At 38.2% G+C, this 17837-nt stretch overlaps 1 pseudogene; it reads right to left on the bottom strand.

Moving 5' to 3' along the window:
* Nucleotides 1-7276: 7276 nt before the first annotated feature.
* LOC147505078 (kinesin-like protein KIN-UB pseudogene) lies at nucleotides 7277-8033 on the bottom strand (annotated as a pseudogene).
* Between the last annotated feature and the right edge of the window lie 9804 nt (nucleotides 8034-17837).

Raw genomic sequence — 17837 nt, 5'->3', positions numbered from 1 at the left:
GAATTGATGTAGCAAACCTCAATAATGGAAGATGGATAGAATGATATAGCTGCATGCGCAACATGTGTTATGTCTACCGTGTAGCTTGCATGACCTTCAATGAACACAATGAGTCGAGATTGACTTATTTTTGTGAGTTCATGATTTTTTTTTAATGTTTATGATAAGTTAAAAATACAACTAATACACACAAATATTAAATAAGGGACTTCTCCATTTAATATGTAAACTGTACAAATGTTTGAGAATTATTTAACACACCACACTAATATACCAAGCGACAAAGGAAAAGAGAGATGTAGGTTACATAGATCTAGATATTTTGGAGAATGTTATGCATAATTAATAGAATCACAACGATAAATACTGTTATCGGATGACTATTAATGCTCTATCATGTTGCTCCATTTCGAATTTCTCGATCGGATCTATTATGTTGAAGAAGATGAGAATTTGTGAAGATTAAGTTGTGGAGAGTGAGAGAATGGGAAGAGTGAAGTTTAATGAGGAGTGTCGGATTTTATAGGTGAAAATCTAACCGTTTGTGGATATCTGACCGTTGGGGATAACTTTAGGTTGTATATAGTTAAGTTCTTACATGAACATGGTAAATTATATTTCCATGCCCATGGATAATGATTTGAATTGACTAGGGAAATTATCTCTGACATACTTCAAATTCCAATGAATAACTCGGAGTTGCATATTCAAGAGTCACCATTTGATACCGTCAAACAAATACTATAGATACTACAATCATCATCAAAAATAAAATAAAAATAAAAAATTTCCAAAAGGCACTTCATGTGGTCGTGATGATCTTCGAGCTTAGCATTTGTTGGATGCCATGAGTGGTGCTACAGCAGCTATATCGTCTGATTTGCTAGATGCATTGACCCCTGTGGTGAATCTTTGGTTATAGGGACGATGTCCACAGCCGTTAGCAGAATTCATTTTGAGTGCTCTGCTTACTCCACTTCTTAAGCTGAATAATAGTATTCGTCCTATAGCTATGGGGATGGTTTGGCATCGTTTGGTTTCCAAGACTGCAATGAACGGAGTTTCCCAAGATGTGGTAGGATACTTACAGGATTTTCAGTATGGGGTTGGTGTTTCTAGTGGAGCAGAAGCAATTTTGCACTCTGTCAACCGCATAGTGTATGCTAACAGTGACAGTACTTCTCTTTTGATGCTGCTTATAGATTTTCAGAATGCTTTTAACATGGTTGATCGGACTACCATGCTGAGAGAGGTTATATATGGGGGATGACTACATATGGTTTGCTACTGGGGTTCAACAAGGCGACCCGTTGGGTCCCCTTCTATTTGCACTGGTGTTGCATCCCCTAATTCTGTGGATCCAATCCAGTTGTCAGTTGTCACTACAGGCTTGGTATCTAGATGATGGGACTCTGATCGGAGATACAGAACTGGTGGTGACAGCTTTGGGTATGATTCAAGAAGAAGGACCTTCTTATAGGCTGGTTCTTAATGTGGCAAAACTAAGATATTTTGGCCATCACTAGATCCACTTCACTCCACTCCTGGTCTCTTTCCTTCAGATTTGTCCCATCCTCAGTAGGGAGTCAGGTTGCTTGGAGGTGTAGTCAGCACTGATTCATCCTTTGTCATGGGCCTTGCTCGCAATCGTGTCGAAAAGGTTGTGACTTTGATGGACCGTTTAGCTATATTAGAGGATACACAGTGTGAGTTAGCTCTCTTATGGGCTTGTGTTGGGCTCTCTAAGTCGGTCTTTGTGATTCGTACTTGTCCACCATCCCTTTTAAGAGAGGTAGCTAAGACTTTTGATCGGCATCTTCGCAGTGTTCTCCAAGGTATTATGGTTTCTGATGGTCCTAACTTCAGTGATTTGTAGTGGCAATTATCGACACTCCTATTACGACGGTGGGTTAGGTATTTATTATGCTATTGATGTCTCTACTTTTGCTTTTGTGGCCTCCCGTTGTCAGACTTCTAAGCTTCAGAACCACATTCTTAGGAGTTGTGGGCCAATGCCTTTGGATGAGATTCTTGATGTTGCTAGCAGTGCATTGAGTCTTTGTCTACCCGATTTTGACCTCAGTTCTATGGCTGTGAATGCTACTGTCCCCTCAAAACCACAAAAAGTTTTGGTGGAACCGTTCTATGGTAAGATTGTTACTAGTCTTGAGAGGGAGTTTGTGTTATCTGCTCGTAAGAAAGCAGTCATTGCATGCTTGCAGTCAGAACACGCAAAGGATTTTCTAGTTGCTATTCTGATAGAGGGACTTGGCAACGTATGTTGCTGGTGGAGTATCGTTCTATTCTTCAGTACTGTCTCATAATTCCTTTGTACTCTGATGGTGGTCTATGCCTTGTTTGCAAAAAAGTAGACTGGATGCTTTTAGGGACCATGTAGCACATTGTAGACATTTTCCAGGTTTCAAATACTGACATGATCATGTCAGAGATATTTTAGGTGATGCATTTTGGAGGGCTGAGGTACAAGTGAAGAAGGAGGCTCCCGTGAATTTCTCACTGATCCGAATGAGGGAAGATCTACAGTTTGGCCTGCGGATGTATTGATCTATAGTTGGTCTGAGGGGAGACATGCATGTGTTGATGTAACTGGAGCCTCTCCATTGGTAGGGATTGGGAATGGAGTCTTTGAGGTGGGAGAAGCAGCTAAGAGAGCAGCGACAGGAAAGATGGAGAAGCATAAGGAAACTTGCACAGCTAACCAGCATTGTTTCATTCCGTTTAGTTTCGACACTTTCGGTTTCTTGAAGCAACAATTTGTTGAGCTTCTCAAGAGACTTCATAAAGTTATGGACAATAACGTTATGACAGCTGGTTCTAACCAGTTTGTTTTTAGAATAATAGGATTTGCTATTCAGAAAGGACTTGCGGCGCAGCTTGTTGCACGATTGTCCTAATTATTTGTAAAATTCCTTATCAGTATCAATAAAATTTCCACTTAAAAAAAATGGCAAAAAAAAAAAAAAAAAACTCGTTATGCCCCACCACTCTTCTTACCCCAAAACTTGCAACACCACTCGTGCTGCCTACACCCTCGTCACCACCTCCCACTGCCGCCCCCATAAACCCCTTGACCTTATACCTGCATTGCTACCACCACCCCCCCACCCTTAAACCCTAGATCTAAAAACAACCCGACCACCGTCTGTATTCACTGCCTACAACCACCACCTTCTTCTCAACCACCGTCTCTCCCACTAAACCTAACCATCATCTACCCCTCAGTAAACCCAGCCATTATCTCCTTCAACCACTGACCACCATCTTTCTGTATCGCCTCCACCATCACCCCACTATCCCGACCAGCACTTACTTGTTGCTACCTTCACCACTATTAAATCCCACCACCACCATTTTCCACCATCACCTACTTGCTTCCACCAACCCTCCACCACCGTCGACTTCCACCAGTCCTACATCACCTTCTCTCCCTACCATAGATTGTAGCACCACCATCTCCTTCAATCTCCACCACCACCACCATATAGCTGCCTCCACCATCTCTTTCACCACCACTAATCGACATAACCTGTTCTCAATGTGCCCACCACTTCCCTAATCCTTTACACAAAAAAAAAGTCTGAACTGTCAAGAAGATTTGGTTTTGGATGGGTTTGGATTTGTTTTGACATGTTCTGAGATTTGAGATTTGTTTGTATTGGGTGTTTTGTGTTTTGTTTGACAGGTTTTGGGGTTTTGGATGTGTATGTTTGGGGATTTGTTTGTTTCGGGGATTTGTTTAGCTGTAGACGGGTTTTGGCTATGAGAGAGAAGAAAGGTCTCTTCTTCTCAGTTACTTCTTCGGGCTTATGTGCCCCACCCCCTAAGAAGCGTGTTCATTGTCTTTTTCGGGATCGTTACGGATGCACCAATGGGGTGAACGATAATGGGTTTATTGTTCCCTACATTTTCACACATTTTGATAAACAACACTTGGATTGCCAGTTGAGTATCGAAACGGTACGAGATGAAATTAAGGATGATCGTGAACTGTATTTGTCACTAGAGAACTCCTTAAAGCCATTAGACAAATGGATTTGTGGATTTTGTCTTTGCATCCATGCACTTGGTATACCATGTCGTCATCTAGATGATACCATAGAACCACCTGCTTTGATGGAGAGTGGAGAACCCGCATGTGTCATTGTGGGCATACCACAGCCCCCCCCTAAGCCCAACACTACATATCTTACACTCACGACACACAGGGGTGACGGTGATACCCCTAATCCATTTGGTATTGTTTCTCATCTTGATGAGACGTTACTTGATAATGCATTCCGTATACCTTTTCGTACTATGAAAAGTATACCACGTGCTTGTCGTTTGGCTTTTTCTGGTGCATTGAAATCTGCTCTCTGGGATATTACGGCTGATCCTAGCTTAGTTATGCCTTGGATTCGTCTCCGTTTTCTGCCGCGTTATACTCTGCAATTTTTTCAACCACAGACTCATCAGGAACGTTGTTCTGGTACTAGAAAATCCCTCCAGTAGAAACAGATTATCCATGCTTTGATGACATGGAATGAGCCTGGTGGGATGTTTCATCTCTTAATGTCTGTAATAGAACATCCTTCAATCCAGCCACCCCAGAGATCTATCCCTTCTCAGAATGTGCGTCGATGCTTGCAGAAAGTTGTTGATGGACATTTTGCTACAGCAGTAAAAGTGTTATCATCATCAAGAGTTGCCTCCAATACTGCGGAGACTATATGTGCATTAGAGGAGAAGCACCTGATGCGACAACCACCTATAAGATCAATTGTTCCTTTTGTAGAGCCCCCTTTAGTAGTAGAAAGAGACGCCTTATTGTCATGTATTAGGTCATTTCCAAAAGGTACTTCTTGTGGTGGTGATGGTCTTCGAGCTCAACATTTGTTGGATGCCATGAATGGTGCTGCAGTAGCTATATCGTCTGATTTGCTAGATGCATTGATCCCTGTGGTGAATCTTTGGTTACAGGGACGATGTCCACAACCATTAGCGGAATTCATTGTGAGTGCTCCGCTTACTCCACTTCTCAAGCCAGATAATAGTATTCGTCCTATAGCTGTGGGGATGGTTTGGCTTCGTCTGGTCTCTAAGATTGCAATGAAAGGAGTTTCCCAAGATGTGGTAAGATACTTACCAACTGCATAGTGTATGCTAACAGTAATAGTACATCTCTTTTGATGTTGCTTGTAGATTTTCAGAATACTTTTAATATGGTTGATCGGACTAGCATGTTGAGAGAGATTCGTATTCGTTGCCCAGCTATTGCCCCTTGGGTTGAGTACTTGTATTGTCAACCCGCGAGGTTATATTTGGGGGAAGGTTACATATGGTCTACTACTGATCTATTTGCATTGGTGTTGCATCCCCTGACTCTGCTGATCTAGTCTAGTTGTCAGTTATTGCTACAGGCTTGGTATCTAGATAATGGGACTCTGATCGGTGATACAGAACAAGTGGCGACAACTTTGGGTATGATTAAGGAAGAAGGACCTTCTTACAGGCTGGTTCTTAATGTGGCTAAAACTAAGATATTTTGGCCATCACTAGATCCATGTCGCTCCACTCCTGGTCTCTTTCCTTCAGATTTGTCCCATCCTCAACAGGGAGTCAGATTGATTGGACGTACGGTTAACACTGATTCATCCTTTGTCATGGGCTTTGCTCGCAAGCGTGTTGAAAAGTTTGTGACTTTGATGGACCATTTAGCTATGTTGGAAGATCCACAATGTGAGTTAGCTCTCTTACGTGCTTGTGCTGGGCTCTCTAAGTTGGTCTTTGTGATTCATACTTGTCCACCATCCTTTTTTAGAGAGGCAGCTAAGACTTTTGATCGGCATCTCTACAGTGTTCTCTAGGTATTGTGGTTTTTGATGGTCCTAACTTCGGTGATTTGTAGTGGCGTTTATCGACACTCCCATTACGTCTTGGTGGGTTAGGTATTTATTGTGCCACAGATGTCTCTACTTTTGCTTTTGTGGCCTCCCGTTGTCAGACTTCTGAGCTTCAGAACCACATTCTTAGGAGTTGCCGGCCAGTGCCTTTGGATTAGATTCTTGATGTTGCTAGTAGTGCATTGAGTCTTTGTCTACCCGATTTTGACCTCAGTTATATGGCTGTGAATGCTATCGTCCCCTCAAAACCACTAAAAGTTTTGGCAGAAGCATTCGATGGTAAGATTGTTGCTGGTCTTGAGAGGGAGTTTGTGTTATCTGCTCATCAGAAAGCAGTCCTTGGACAACGTAAGATTTTCTACTTGTTATATTGATGGAGGGACTTGGACAGCGTATGTCACGGTGAAGTGTCGCTCTATTCTCCGGTACCGTCTCATTATTCCTTTGTACTCTGATGGTGGTCTATGCCCTGTTTGCAAAAAGAGTAAACTAGATGCTTTCGGGGACCATGCAGCACATTGTAGACATTTTCCAGGTTTCAAATACCAACATGATCAAATCAAAGATATTTTGTGTGATGCATTTTGGAGGGCTGGGGTACAAGTGAAGAAGGAGGCTCCCGCTAATTCGAATGAGGGAAGATCTACACTTCGGCCTGCGGATGTATTGATCTACAGTTGGTATGAGGGGAGACATGCATGTGTTGATGTAACTTGAACCTCTCCATTGGTAGGTTTTGGAAATGGAGTCTTTGAGGTGGGAAGAGCAGCTAAGAGAGCAGCAACAGGGAAGATAGATAAGCCTGAGGAAACTTGTATAGCTAACCAGCATTGTTTTATTCCGTTCAATTTCGACACGTTTGGGTTCTTGGGACAACAGTCTGTTGAGCTCCTCAAGAGACTTCAGAAAGTTATGGACAATAACGTTATGACAGCTGGGTCTAATGACTTTGTTTTTAGAATGATAGGATTTGTTATTCAGAAAGGACTTGCGGCACAACTTGTTGCACGCTTGTCCTAATTTTGTGTAAAATTCGTTATCATTATGAATAAAATTTCTACTTAAAAAATAATAATAAATAATAATAAATAATAATAATAATAATAATAATAAATAATAAATAAAATAAATAAATATAAAAAATAAAAAAATGATGGCGCCGCTGCCGGAGATTGCAGTGGTACAATTATTATTATTTTTTTAAATAATATATATATTTTTTTATCAGAAGATTGTAGTTGATTGTTGGATTGGGTATACAGTTTCATGGTTATGAAATTCATATAAGTACAATTAAGTACAAATGTTTTTTACCATCATTGTACCGAATCTACCCCTTCAACAAAAATTATGAAGGATGTGCCAGTTTAATCACCTCAATAAGACGAATATCCTTCTTAAGATAGAAGAGTACAACTATCCTGGGATGGGCCTCTACCAAACTGCAGCATCTGCTCCGCTTATTTATTTTCTAAAGTCCCAGTATCAAATATCAATACTTTAACTGCTGCAGTTCAGATTGGAATGTGGGGCTAGATTTGAGAGTCTGAGTGGCAAGAGTCTTTATATCTTTTTCAAAGCAGTCTAGATATATGTGTAACAGCTCATGTAGATCACTCCCACTAATCATGTCCTTGGCATTGACTTCATACCGGGCTAAGTGACAAAGTGCAAGCTGAATATAACCCCTTATTCGAGAGGCTTCATTCTTGGCATTCTGTAGAATCCACAAAAGCGCTCCATCATCAAGCAGGATAGACCTCCCAGTTATTATTCCTTGAGTTGATGCCCTAGACTTGCATTTTGCGAAGTTCACAATTCCACGTGCCATTTCAGCAAAAACATCTTGATGTCCACATTTGACCATTCCCAACAATGCCTTTACACCCCCTTGATCACTTAGTATTGTATGGAACTTAGCAAATCCGCATAGATTAGCAATGGTTGCAGCATCCACAAAGAGATGATCAGGTTCCTCAACATCAGCAGCAGTCATCGACAACAAACTGATGCCTCCTTGGTTAATTATATGTTTTTGATTGGTCTCATTTACAGCTAGGTTTGCAATAGCACTTGCTGCTACCCCACATGTGTTCTCATTCTCCGAGCTTTTAAGAAGCATCAGCAAGGATGCCATATCCCAAGCTTCCACACTCCCCGATAACGGCGCCAATCAAAACTTGATAGGAATTTAACTGGCCTAAATAAATAGAGTAATTAAACCCTATAATTAAATCGCAAGCGCACATCTATCCTTAAAAATAGTTGCAGCGAACGAGTTGATCCTACAGAGATTGCTACTTAGGGACATTTGAATACTAAAATATTACCTAACCTAATTCGACAATGTTGTTTTATAGAAATTTGGAATTACTGTTAACTAAAGCTAATTAATTTAACTACGTTTACGAAAATAATAAATTAAACAATTGAGTTTTACCAAGGGAAAAGAATTCTAGGACTATCGAATCCACCTTGAACTTCTATTTGTATATTTAGAACCAAATTCAATGTTCCAGATTTATACGAGTAGCATTATCGATGAGAATCAACTGCTTTCTCAGAGATATGATCGTGATAAATCTTAACTAAACATGAATCTTCTAAGAGTTCAACACTAATGATCAAGCTTAAAAGATTACTCATCTTTTTACGACACAAAGAATATCTAAACTTGACATCAACAGTCAACACAAGCTTAACTAATAACAACGAATATCAAACTATATCAGATACCTGACATACAATATGAAGGATATAAGTTTACTATGAATTTATGAACTTAGAAGAATAAAACAATTTTGAACTAACTAGTAATCATTAAATTTAATATCAATACACAGACAGTAGTATAGGGCTTCATCTAAGCCCTAGACTTGGGTTTAGTTACATATAATAATATCAATGATGGGAAAAATGAAGTTAAAAGAAGAGATAATCATCACAAAACCGTAGTCCAGCAGTGGTGTCGTCTCCTCCCAATTTGGTTTGCCCAAGCTTCAATTCCGCCGGCGCTAACTCGAGTTTCTGCTTGCAAAAGAAAGCCTTCTTCCTTTCGATTTTTAAAGTTTATATGTGGTTTTTGGTAGCCGAGGGTATTGGAATCGATTTAGGAAAGTCGTGTTTGGTTTAGAGACGTAATCGATTTATTTGGTTCAAATTGTAAATTGGGTTTTCTGTTCGTGAGAATGAATGAAGAAGGAAACTAATTCCTTCATTCGGTGGTCCGGATGTATGGTGGGTTATATTGTTATGGGCTTTGTTAGTTGTTGTGGGCTTTAATGTATATAGGCTTTTCTATTTAAGTTTTAAGTATAAAAGATGGAAGCACCTGGTCCGGTCTTTAGCACATGATCTGGTCCAATAGTTCATGTTCATGGATCACTTTGGCCAAGCCCATATTCCGACAAACAGATCCACACCTCACTTTAAAGGCGTCCGCCCATATTTTTCCCACTATATAGGCGCGTAGGGGATCAATCCATGTGATTGCAGTCCACTCAATTCTCGATCGCATTACCACCGAACAATATATTCCCAATAGTACTGAGCACCTCCATTGAACAACAACTAACGCCAAGCAAATCACGAACTCACGCATTCTCGATAGTTTTGACACTTTTAATCAACTTAACTCTAATTCATGCAAAATCACTAAACACGAACTAACTAAATCAAACAAATAAAGTAAACAGACTAACTGATATAACATTAGGCGTAAATAATGTAACATTTACGTGCTTATAAAAAAATAAATTAAATTAAATTAAAAAAATGAAAAAAAAATGAGAACACACTGACCTAAGACTTCTGTGAAAAAATTGGCCTATTGTCCACGTTACTGTCGCGTGCACGATATTAGACTCGCATCCGCCGGCAATACCTCGCGCGCGCTGGTTGATGTTCTCTGTCCTTGCAATTTTTTCAATAGCAACACCTATTTGTCTTTCTCATTCAAGGAAAGGGCCTAAGTTTTTGCAACTGCAACAGCTATTTCCTAATTCCTATTGGTGTTCGGGACGTCCACGGGTTGAAACGACTATTTCATTTCTTTGGTGGACTTGCGGGATTCTAACAAGTTCTAATATTAAATTATTATTGTATGATTCACATGTGTTCTCTATCATGTCATAGGTAATGGACTATTATTTGCGTATTAGGTTAGAAATATCTATGAATCATGTGAATACGATTAATATATATATATATATATATATGATTAAGTGATTATGAATTGCATCTAAATGTATATATACATGTCCGTGGTACTGTTTTGCATGGTTATATCTATATATACGTATAAGTGGTTGTTGCTGCATGTTTAGTATCTATCTACGTATGAGTAAACTGTTTTGTTTAATAATTTGATTTTGTCACAAAAGAGGAGAGAATTCCAACGAGAGTTAAAATCTGAGTTGGGTAAGTTGTTTCTAAGCCCTTCGGGGTGAAGTTGCTCTCTATATGACACACATAATCTCAATGAGTATTGACATAATCAAAATATTATGCAGAACACGTGTAGTATAAATTCACCTGTTAGCATAGATATACGTCTACGTAATATATATTTGCCTCTTAGCCTACATATACGTATTACTGATGTGTATTTGCCTGTACTTATCGAAGTATTTATTGATGATACAACTTTGCCTATTAGTATTTCTATACATATGAGTAAAGTATCTTTACATGCTACTGTATCTGGTAATGTATAAGTAGGTTGTATTTGCATGATTGCATGATTGTACTTTATATAAGTAGGTTGTATCTGGTAATGTTGTGCCCTTATCCTTTGCATAAATTTTAATTAACTAAAAAAAAATCCCATAAATCTTAAATATATTCCAACAATGTCTAGGAAACTTAAAAGATTGAGGTTACTTAATTAGAACTGTGCTTGCACGGAAAATCTCCCTCATATCTTTTTTGTGACCTCGTTGTTGGTTTATGCACACATATTCTTAGCTTCACTACTACGTTAGCAGTAGCTTAGGCCTACATTGTTCACTTCTAATGCTTCAGAAAATAATAAAATTCATTCAAGTACTAATAAGTTCATTTTGTGCATTATATCTAATTTTATGCTTGCATGAGATTAAGATCTGGTAATAATAAAGAATTTGAACATACTTATCATAGGAGAAAATACGATAGGAAATTGTGTAAGTTCTTACCACAACATAGTTCTTCACCTGTTAATAAAAATCATCATGATCCCTTCTCGCCATTAACTTCATTCGTTATGGCTGACAAAACTCCACCAGTCGAGAAGCCCCTTTCGGACTTCTATACTGCCTTACAAGAAAGACCTTCTTCCTGTATAAAACTCGCAAATATTGTCATCGATTTTCGAATCCCGCCAAACATTTTTGGCTTGTTACCTGTTTATCATGGTCTATACCATGAGAAACCTTACAATCACCTCCATAAGATTTAGCAAGTAGCCACCACATTTCACCATCCATCAGTCTCTACCGAACAAGTCTTGCTTAGGTTGTTTCCTTTCACTTTATCTGATAAAGCGTCAGTTTGGCTAGCAGGACAACATCCACAATCCATAGAAACATGGAATAAACTTGTGCAAGCTTTCATGCTACAATTTTATACTCAAAATAAAACTACTAAAATGCTTCATAAAATCCAATTCTTTCGTCAAAATCCTCATGAATCCTTCACATAAGCTTGAAGTCGATTTACTGATCTTCTTTTAGAATGTCCTCATCATCAGCTCGACACCGCTATCCTTGTTTGTTCATTCTTTAATGGACTTTCCGATCATCAAAAAGAAACACTTGATATAATGAATGGCAGTTGCTTAATTGACAAAGGAGCTACTGAAGCATATAATTTTCTTGAAAAACAAGCAACAAGAGGTACACATTGGGGTAACACTGATTCTTCTAGGTCATCTAAGGACATTGTTACAAAAGCTACATCTATTTTTGAGGTAAAACCCGATCCCGAATTAAAAAATCTAATAGAATCCCTGACTAGAAAAGTAGATGCCCTAGCAGTTCAGGTAAACGATCAAAAACCAAAACAAGTCATAAACGTTAACACCTCCCCATGTGTTCTTTATCTAAGTACTGACCATCCTGATGCGTATTGTCCCTTGTTATATGCTTCATTTTCACAACCATCGGAAGAGGTTTGTGCATTCAACATCCCTAATGCACCTTGGAGACAAAATCCAAATTTCGCTTGGCGCCCAAATGCCAACAGATGGCTTCTCCAGGTTTTGCCAATCCACCTGTTAGACCATCTACCAACTATATTCCATACCATCAAGGAAATAATCAGTAATACCAACAAAATCAAAATCAGTTTCCAAGTAATTCCAATCTTAACCACAGCCTTCCTCCATCCAATCCATATTATGGCTATCATCCTCAACCTCTTAGCAATAACTGTGAATTAGTCCCTGTTGCACCACCTGTGCAACTCACTACTGATAAAATGAATGATACTTTCTTGGCTTACATGAACCAACAATCTCAAATACTGATGTCTATCAAACAATCGCTTCAACTCTTAGCTCAGGATAAGAATCAGAAAGGCGTGTTTCCTGGACAAGTTGTTCCAAACCCTAAGCCAGTAAACACTGCCTTTGAACTCAATAATACACCTGGTACAAGTAATCCAAACCAAAGTGAGGTGAATGCAATCACAACTCTTAGATCTAGCAAAACCATAAACAATCAGATACGTATGCCAGATGATCAATCAAAGGTAGCTCACACTTCTAATGTACCTATTTTTTATAATAAACCTACACTGGAAGCACCAATTCCAACTACGTTACCAACTAATAACTTAAGAAAGGAGCAAGCCGATCCATATGCCAAATTCATACCCAAGGCACCGTTTCCTGCCCGTTTGGCAAAGAACAAACCTGACAAAAATTTTAATGCGATTCGAGAAACTTTTAAGAATTTGACCATCAACTTACCATTTCTCATTGTCCTTAAACAATTTCCGAAATATGCAAAGTTTTTGAAAGATATGTGCACAACAAAAAGGAAAACCAATGTTCATCAACAAGCGTTCCTCACCGAACAGTTCCCTACCATCACTGAATCTAATGGTGTTGTCAAATATAAGGACCCTAGTAGACCAACCATTCCATGTACTTTGGGATACAAATATACTGCTACAGCACTACTAGACCTACGAGTTAGTGTGAACTTACTTTCATATTACATATTTAAACAACTAGGTCTTCATGAGCTTAAACCTACCAACATGGCTCTGCAATTAGCCGATCGTTCCATTAAGTATCCCAATGGCATTATGGAAAATGTCCTCGTACAGGTCCAAGAATTTTACTATCCCGTTGATTTCGTCATTCTGGATACAGAAGTTGTCTGTGATTCCATTCCTATCATTCTAGGGCGTCCATTTCTTGCAACTGCAAACGCCCTCATCAATTGTTGTGATGGTTACATGACCATGTCCTTTGGAAATCTCACTGTGGAAAAAAATGCTTTCAAACCGATGCCACAAACTATGGATGGTGAGATCAACATGATCTTCAGTTTGGTTGATGTATTAACTCCAACATTGGTACCCATTCTTCTTGTGGAGGATGACAAATATCACAATTTCTTTGCCGACTTCACTACTGAGGATATTGACGAATACCTTAATGATGCACATACTTTTGTAGATGAGGATTGTCATGTCAATCCAGACAAGTTGGATGACAAATACTTCGAATTCTTGAGAGCCTCTGATGAGTTACCACCTATAGAAACCCACCCACCTTCTATCACCATGATTTTCCATTCTCCACCCTTTCAACATAACCTTGAGTTTGCACTCGACTTTCTCGCCTCTCACGTTCTTCACGAGTTTTTCAATCCTTCTGGCGCGAACGTCATACCCATGAATGAACCACAAGAGCATTTCTTTTTCAAATACGATACAGTAGAGCCCCACTTATTCAATGAGTTTAGTACTAAACCTAATTACTCATTCCTTCTAAAACATCTACATCCTAAGTGTGCTTTACGAGCATCGTTTTTCTCATCATCATCTACTCGAATACCATTCCATTTGAGAAAAACCAAAGTGAACTCTCCTTTAGGTTCTCGGTCTTCTAAACCTCGGGGTAGCGAATCTTGGTGTCTGAATCTGTTTGGGGGTGAAAAACGTGTTAGTTGGATAGACCCAAAACTTTTTAGTTGTTGATTTATGATAAATTGATTATTAAGGACCCCACACAGTTTGATTAAAGTCTCAAGTTTCTGATTTTAAACGACTTTTTTTTTAGTGTACTCCATTCCATTCTTATATAAAGGGAGTGCTCCATTTTGGTACCTAGGCCCTCCTTTCTTTTCTTATCTCATTATTATCTTGGAGTGAATAGTTGCAAGCACCAGAACTGTAGTCCACAACAACTCTATTTCAGAATTGAGTATAAATGTCTTCTGATAATCGAGCAATCGTCCCTTTTAGTAAACAATGGGTACCAAAAATTTCTCCTCCGTCCTTTTCTTCCCTTTTCTACTATATTCCTTGCGAACTTCAATTAATCATTTGGTGTAAATCTCACTCATCCCGAATAGGTAATGGTCGAAGTACTTTTTCTCGTAAATGACGTGCACGACGAATGGGGTGGTGTGTGCATTGTCAAACACCACTCTGTCCAGGTCTTCAATCACTATCAGATACTTGCCAGTATAAGGTATATTTTTTCCAAACACCAGCTCAGCAGGATAAACTTTGTCACCATGCAGTTGCTCCCACGGGTTGGGAATCGTCTTGAGGATCTGACGTTAAAAAACTCACCATGTATATATTAATTTCTTTTCCATTCCCTTTTAGCACTAACACAGTGCCCAACGAGATTCGTGTTCAACATTTGATGTTGCCTACTAGGGACATGGGAAATGGCTTTAATCTTAGTTGTATCAACTACTTCTTAAACAAGTTTACATTTGAGCATGCGATATTCCATTAAATGACATTTTTCATGCTGATAATTTTGGTAGCTCATTTGTTAAATATTCTCTCTCTCCACAAATTAAGCTTCACCACCTCTCCTCGTTTTCAACATAATGGATCCGATCGAGAAATTCGAAACGGAGCAACGTGATGCTGCATTCATAGTCTTCTTGATAACGGTGTTTATCGTTATCATATTGTTAGTTATGCATAACATCCTTCAACAAGTGTAGATCTATGTAACATCCATCTTTCCTTTTCTTTAATGTTTTTGTATATTAGTGTGGTGTGTTAAATAATTCTCAAACATTGCTTCGGTTTACGTATTAAATTGAGAAGTCCCCTATTTAACATTTGTGTGTATTAGTTGTATTTTTACTTTATCATAAATATAAAAAAATCATAAAAAACATAACAAATCAAAAAAATAAAAAAATCACAAAAATAAATCAATCTTGACTCCTTGTGTTTATAGAAAGTCGTGCACGCTCCACCGTTGGCCTAACACATGTCGCGCACGCAGCTCAATCATTCTATCCATCTGTCATTATTGAGGTTTGCTACATCAATTCAGAATTTACCTGTAGGTCTAACTATACTGTGGCTACTTCACCTCCATACATTCTATCTCTTTGCATACCTCAGTAACAGTCTTAGGGACGTTATTTTTAATACCCTATTTGACAACTCAAGATAGAAAATATATGTTGGTCTAACTGCCAAGTGAAACCTTCCTCCGTATTTTCTAACATTGTGAACTCCTCGGTAATTGTCTTGGAATTTTGACATGAAAAGACCTACTATGGATACCCATAGTTGCTGTTACATAATTATGTGTAACAATAACACATGTTTCACTTGTATTTTAAACATATTAATTCTGGATCAAACTACACTTGCCATCCTGATTTGTAAAGGCTCATATATTAGCTATAAATCTTTTTTTTTCCATCATCTTCATTTCACGCATTCTTCACTATCATTCCCTCACTTATACTTTCAAATGGATCAACCAAGAAAGATAGTGCCAGAGAAAAATTATTTGAATTCTTTTTATGAAGGCCTAATTCTCCATATTTTGACACATAAATTGTATGTCGAGGAAGGATGCCTCTTCTATATCATTCGGAAGCTACTTATTCCAGAGAATTAGTTTTGATGTTCTACCAATTTAGCTGACATGAACATGGTAAATTCTATTTCCATGCCTATGGACAACGATTTGAATTGACTAGGGAAATTATCTCCGACATACTTCAAATTCCAATGACTAACCCGGAGTTCCATAATCAAGAGTTGATAAACCTAAAAAGATAAAGTTTACCTACGAAATGAACGATAAAACTCAAAACGTAAGTAAACTAAAACTTAATTACGTGCCTATATTTATCGAAGATTTCTACTCTCAATCCTATTGAGATAAAGTGGAGTAGATGATTCGTTCCACTCCTAGTTCTTCCGCATGGTAATGTTCTCTATGTATAAATAGTCTTAACTAAAGTCTAATGAGAGATTTACGAAATGATAACTAGACTACGATGCAACTACCCACAAGATGCAACTAGTCGACTATTTAAACAACTATGGGAATACTACGTCGATTCTATGATAAGGAGTTAGAGGGGGATTGATTCAACCTTAGCTCAACTTAATCCACTAACGATTTAATCGTCAGTAATCGAATTGAATCGCCAAGAGAACAACTAACTGTTACTCCTAATCCCTAATTACACATGACATTTCTACCAATTCATAACTAGCATGTGAACGATTACACCCATTCTCATGGTGAACTAATCATTTCTAGAGTGGAAAGGAAATTACGACGACTCTAAGATAATCAGAATCAAGCTTTCATCAAGGATTCTCAACCCCCTCTAATGGAGGTTTAGCCGAGAATCATCACGCTATCATTCCCAATCAAATTCGAACAAGACATGATATAAAGATTGAAACTTTACTTGTTTAAACTCAATTCGAACTACTCATGCAATAATTGAATTAAACTAATAATGACAAATAAGTAAATCTAAGAATTGAACTAAATAAGTAAATAGAAAATGAAACTAGATTATCAAGAACACTATTTTATTAATCTAATGAATAATAGAACAATGATTCAAATACTAAATTAATAATCTACTTTGTTCTAAAGTAATTAATTAAACATGAAACTAGATCTAAAACAAGATATGAAAAAAGTAATTAATTAACTAATTGAAATTCTAAAACTAAGTTCTAAAACTAATTAATGGAGGCTAACTAATCTAGGTCTAACTAGCTACCATTACAAGGAACTAGTTTTCTAAAATATAACTAGATACTTAAGAACTAAGCTTCTCTTTGTTTTTATATGTTTCAGATCCAAAATCGTGCATGGGCTTGGAGCCATGTTTTGGGCCAGAGAATCAGGCCCAAAACCCAATTCTTTCAGTCCAAAAAGGCCTCTTCATTTGCAGTTGGCTTTGACAAACTTTTCATCCACTTGTACTCCTCTGATTGGATCAAGGCTTAGACCATTAGAAATCTCTTTCCGAGCCGGTCGTTTTGACATAAGGTAGGCCCAATTCCAAGGTCTGAGTCCAAAGATACGGCCTTTGGAAGTTCTGCTGACTTTGTGTGTTGTTTCTGCCCGCGTCGACTCTTCAGCTTTTGACCGGGCTTTACAAAGGCTTTGTCTTCTTGAATCTTGGCCTTTAATCATGGAACTCCTTAGTAACCGACCTTTGCTCCTTTATCTCGCTAAAGTGGCACATTTCTGCACATCATGGACTTTGAAGCCTGAAATGCATAAAAACACGTAATCAGTATTAATTCTTAATTATTACTCACATAATTGGTCTAAAAGTATGATGGTTAAGGGGTTAAAACTACAGTTTTGAGCTCTTATAAAACCACCCCCAAACAACATTTTGCTTGTCCTCAAGCAAAGATGAGAAATTAGAATAAGTGACCAAAAATGGAGTTCTATCTGCTCGTTTATTTGAG

This window comes from Coptis chinensis, chromosome 4 (genome assembly GCF_015680905.1).
Source record: "Coptis chinensis isolate HL-2020 chromosome 4, ASM1568090v1, whole genome shotgun sequence".
Taxonomy (NCBI): domain Eukaryota; kingdom Viridiplantae; phylum Streptophyta; class Magnoliopsida; order Ranunculales; family Ranunculaceae; genus Coptis; species Coptis chinensis.
This window is presented reverse-complemented; position numbering and strand designations above follow the sequence as displayed.